Source organism: Microplitis mediator, chromosome 8 (genome assembly GCF_029852145.1).
Source record: "Microplitis mediator isolate UGA2020A chromosome 8, iyMicMedi2.1, whole genome shotgun sequence".
In the NCBI taxonomy this organism is placed as follows: domain Eukaryota; kingdom Metazoa; phylum Arthropoda; class Insecta; order Hymenoptera; family Braconidae; genus Microplitis; species Microplitis mediator.
In genome coordinates, this window is record NC_079976.1 from 23532366 (window position 1) to 23538365 (window position 6000).

General features: G+C 32.4%; 1 pseudogene; it reads right to left on the reverse strand.

The window, feature by feature from the left end:
* Positions 1-4317: 4317 nt before the first annotated feature.
* On the reverse strand, positions 4318-5220 carry LOC130672965 (tyrosine-protein phosphatase non-receptor type 9-like; annotated as a pseudogene).
* Between the last annotated feature and the right edge of the window lie 780 nt (positions 5221-6000).

A 6000-nucleotide genomic window follows, 5' to 3' on the forward strand; every position in this document is an offset into this window, starting at 1 on the left:
CAGCGGGAAGTTTTGGGGCTGGCCCGCAGGGTCAACTGACAGACCGATTTTTTTTTTAGAAGAATCTAGTCCATCAAGTTTTTTGTTAATCGCGTTGAGCAGGCTAATGGCACCGTCATCAGTTACATCACATGCTGGACAAGTTGTTCGTATTAAGTCGTAGATATCATGCGTGTTATCAACAGTAAGTTTGACAGCAAGACATGAACGATTAAACGAATGTTTACATTTTGCTCCCGTGATAAGTTTATCGACTGGATGTTCTATTTCAGCAAAACAGAGAGCACAAATTTTGGGCATATTAAAATATTAATGTTGTAAACGGTACGCATATAATACAATTGACGTCACCGAAATTAAGTTTAAGATAATGATGAGATAAGAAATTATCTAAGCTCAGATAAAAAAATGAACCACACGTTTACTAAAATAAAGAAAAAAAAATTTCAAATTTATAGGTTTTTTGGATATTCCTGCTGAATTATTAGCTGACTTTTGTTATGACAAAATTTTTTTTTTTCAGTGCAATAGAGTATAAATTCGTTCTTTCATTCATATACGCGTACCAACATACGATAGGCATAGAAATTCAGATACCGTAAGTTCTCAGAAAATACTTATATAGAACCCCAGATTCCTTAATGACTTTTCCACAAAAAAATCTACATATTCAAGTTTCTATATGGGTTTCCAGATACCCACAGTTTCCTATATGGGTTTCTTACATGAGAATTGGGGTTCCCAGTTTTCTGGGTGAAGTTCCCATATGGGAATCGAGATACACATAATTTCGTACATGGATTTCCAAATGAGAATCCAGGTACCCATGGTATCCTACATGGATTTTTATGTAAGCCCATACACTCCTATATTTATTCCTATGGATTTTTGTATAAGTCCATACTTTCCTATATGGATTTCTATGGATTCCCATATAATCCCATATGGATTTATTTGATAGGCAATACATTTTTAGACAAATCAAAAACCCAAATATACAAAACACTCTGATTCGACATGAACTTCAACAAGATCAAATCTGGATTTATGGCAAGCCTAGATATTAATAATGATTTTTTAATTTGAGATCAATATTCTGGAATCTACTTCAAATGAGTTGAGCGTTTCAAAGTAGTTAAGTACTTTAAAATTCAACGTCAAGCTTAGTAAATTATACTTTCGATCGAAATTACATCAGTATCGAACTCTCGAAAACTTTTGTTTTTAGAATGATTAATTTTCGAAAAACTAGAACCATACAATAAATTTACAAAAAAATTTTAGTTGATTGTGTTGTTTTTTTTTTTAAGTTAATGTCACTACTATACGATAACATCAAACATTTTGCTCTCGAATTCAGTTTAAATAATAAATGTTCTTTTGAAATAATAGTGAATATGAAAGGACAACGAACTCTTATGAATTTGTGATTCATTGTTAGTCACTTTGATCGTTATAAAAAGTATGAACATAAAATTTATGTAATAAGCTGCCTGACGATGATAACATTGATAAACGAATAGTTTAAATATTGCCCAAACTAATTGTAGTATTCATCGATAAATCACTACCAGAAAAGACTGGAATAAAGAATGTTCTGTAAGTTTTTGTTAAAATATGATTCCTCATAATAGTTACACAGTGATATATGTTGTAACGAATGTGAAACTGATCTTTTAAAATATCTGAATAACTAGAAACCAAATCCCTTCTTCTCTTGTTTTACAGAAGCGCGACTAGAGTCAGTCAGTCATATATTGACAGCATAACAGTATACATCTGTATCTCAATAAACTATATATATCTCTTGCCTTTTCTTTCATGTAAAATTTTTTTTTTTTGTTTTTTCAGTTAAAACTACGAAACAAAATCTGTCTATCGGTTGACCTTGCGGGCCAGCCCCTAAACTTCCCGCTGTTTTCGAGCTCTTTCTTGGATAGGTACCTATTACAACGGATTGTACAGTTCAACATTCAGTAATAAACTCAAAGCTTTCACATTAACTTGCTAAAACTCATAAAAGTCTCAAACTCTAAACTCTTATATTCCCTAACCTTGAAACCTTTCCCCCCTACCAATTTCTTACAAACAGATGATGTGATCAAAATCAATCCACGTTTATTAGGAAGGCCTATTGAACTAACTCTTCACAGAAATGTGAAATCAATAAGTCCAATAGATTTTGAGGTATTTCGAAGAAAAAAAAAATTAGGTTAGTGTTTCATTTTTCAATAACTTAGAAATAACTAAAGAATCGATTTCTAAACCTAATGAGCACCGAAGATCTAAATTATTTGATATTATTGAAAATAAACCAATATCAAGTTGATAAATCATGTCAGCCTTTCCAGTTGCCATAAGACATAGTTAAATCGGTTGATTGGTTGACGAGAAATTTTGTGACCGGAATATACAAAACGCGTATTTCTTTTCGAATTATTCGTAGCCTAATAATTCAGTTTGCATCAAAATTTCAATAGCTTTTTGAAGGTTGAACGTAAATATTGAACAAATTCATCTATATTCAATTTCAATTATGTCTTGATCAAATATTTTATTTTCCATGGCATCTGCATTAAAAGTACAATTTTCAATGCCTGTTTAGAAAGTCAACATAAGCCAATTTCAAATCAATCGTCATTCGTTATAATTGTCAATTATTTTGCCTTTAATTCTTAGCTTCTGATGAAGTCATAAATAAATGACAAAACGTTCAATTTATTTAAAATAATTAATTCTTTCTCATTGGTGTATTTACTACGAGATAATTATTTTTCAATGATTTTTCTTTATATTAGTCTTCGTAAAGAGAGGGTGTATATATATATATATATATATATATATATATATATATATATATATATATATATATATATATATATGTAGCAACTACGTCACTACTTATGTTATTAAAATTCATAATTTCGGATAAGTCCGTGAATCATCAATCGCCGAGTATTTTTCCACTCGCCGATTCGATATTCGGTAGCAACAGTACACTCAGTACACAGTACACACACGTACAATAGAGAGATACACGGCAACTAGCCAATACATATCTAATGCGTCCAGCATTACCTTGTATAATATAATTCATTAAATGAAACTGATTATTTATTATTTCGTGAACATTGATAATTGGAGTCAGATAAATTAATTAACGTAGTGATTAAGATCCTATAAACCTCATCCCAGTCACAATATATATATATATATTCCCCCCTTCTTCGTTACTAATATAATAATATAAGAAATTTTAATATTTTATTAATAAGCTTTTGGCACGGAAAAAAAATGAGCTTTATACCTATGTCATGATGGTATTAGATACCCAGAAAAAAATGTTCATGGATGATCAGGCCTGGTCATTTTTCATATCTGATCAGCTTTGATCATTTTTTCCCGGGTAATAACAACATCAATTTGAATACTGTACACTTCAATAATAAGATTGATAATAATAACTACTAGGATTAGATTTTGTGAGGATGAAATATTTCATTCATGGTTAGAATCAACATATATTTTTCTTATTAAAAGTTAATTAAAATTATTTACTTTATTCCATTCTTATATTAGTAGTTAATGAAGGGGGAGTATATATATATATATATATATATATATATATATATATATATATATATATATATATATATATATATATATATATATATATATATATATATATATATATATATATACAAATCTGTCCAAGAACATCCGTAGACTTTTGCTCATCAATCTTTGTAAAATGAGCGAATGTACCTTGGGATTCTGGTGTAGGTGTGGTTAATTCAATAACTAACAATTAACACAAAAATTACAGATAATAGAATAGATCTTTATTTAACAATATGTACACTGAATAACTGTAAGAAAAATACTTAATAGCGAATGCAACTGCAAGATGCGCGATAGCGAATGCGACTGTAAAAGAATACGCGTATAAATTCGACACGTGGTCGATAGCGGTTAATGACGCGATAATTAATTTATAATTAATAACACGCGAGCAACAATTCAATATATACTCAATAATTAGTAGCCTTGATATACTAGCTAATTATTATTATTAATAATAATAATTCTCCCGAAGATGGATTGAGATGAGATTCTATAGCTTTTTTAATGTGTAATTAAAATTGTGAACAAATTTATCATAGACAATAATTAGCAACATATGGGCGATCTATTCTAAATAAAAGTAAGTTATAAGATTAAACACACCAGATTTACGACCAAACTTACCCTAATTAACTAATGTTTACTTACAATCTACTAAAATTACACTGTGAACATCAAATAACTGTATTTTATCTAACAAGCCGTTGACATAACGAACTGGAGCACTGTAAAATAACAGAACATGTATTGCGTAGCTAATGAGAGACAATTGTTTTTCTGCCTACGAAGATCACGCAACATTGTTGACAACCGTATGATTGCAGTTCCGATGTACTTAGAAATACATATATCTATCGCACAATACGCTGGCGCCCGGTCGAGACCTGCGCTGGAATGCACCAAGATAGAAGACTTTCTCTCATGATTTTCACTTAAGACCTGAACTTTAGCCTCTGAGTCAACACGCCTTACTACCAAGACGAACTCCAGGAAGTTTTTCACATCTGACGGAACGCCATCCTGAGGCCAGTCGTTGCAAGCGAAATGCTTGATGTCGAATACGGTTCAGTATTAGTATTAGTGAGACGCAAAGTTGTCACCTTATAGTTGCCGAAGCTTTTTATTTTGTTGGTCTTTATTTTAAGCTTACCGTAGGTCACGGTGAATCCTTTGTAAGGAATCCAATGTAGGTAGCACTTTTGTTTGTTATTTTCATAGGTCTTGGTGAGCATGACGATAACACGAACGCGGCCTTGATACACAGCTCGCCAGAAGTCGTGGGCTGTTTTTTTGCAATGGACCCTGGGAACAGATAAATCTTCTCTTGATGATGTGTCCGTCGACGTAGCTAGCATTGATGTAGTCGTCGAGACCCTTCCAAAATGGAAGGACCACCCAGTTGTAATCAAAGCAGGGCGGATCAGGATATCTGTTCTTCTTCTCATTCTTATTTTCCAGAGAGATTCTGCACGAAAATGCCACTATCCCTTGCCTTACTTGTTGATGTTTTCGCTTCAAAACTTTATGGACGTTACGCTTTTGGGTAGGAGTAACACAGTTTTTATGGGATTGGTTTATAGAACAATGTAAACCCATTTTAAAAAGAGTATTGTTAGGTCTTGTGTGACTCGGGTCGCAGATTGGGACTGAATGAATGCTTAGGAAAAGTGAGTATTTATAATGGTTTCCCAGTATAATTAGAACACGCCATATCAATATTATGACCATTAAAAATATGGTGACAATCACTTCCACTCACGTCAGCGTTTTTATAATAATATTTTATAATGATGCAAATTACGTAGACTTCCGGCACCTACGGCATTTGGCATGTAGCCTAATAGCCTAATTTCAAAGTGTGGATGCCAGGAAATATGATAAAAACAGGTGAATATGAAATAGGTACAATGCTCCTGAAAAAAACAGGAAAACCACAATGCCGATTGTACGTACGTTGAAAGGCATTTTTGGTCGATTTGCCTTATTCGTTGAGACAATGAAGCATTGTTGCTAATGAGGTCCCGAATACCGATACCAAAAAACCCACTTATATTATTAATTTTAAATATATTAACATCATCTATACCATGACTTTGTAAAAACCAATATATATTTAGTTAATGTAAACTTTTTCCTCTGCCTAACTCGACCCGGACCGGTGGTATCTACTATTGGAGCTCTTACTTTGTGAATCCGCCATAGACGGAACAATCCCGGTCCGATACCATCACTGCTACAGCCCATGAGTATGTGTAGTATAAGATGGTATAATGTAAGTTACAACATGACTGATGCCCGTACCTCATGGTTAGGTTTTGATCTTAAGTCTATATTACACGGTAACACAGAAGCTAACATCTACTGGTTCTATTGCAA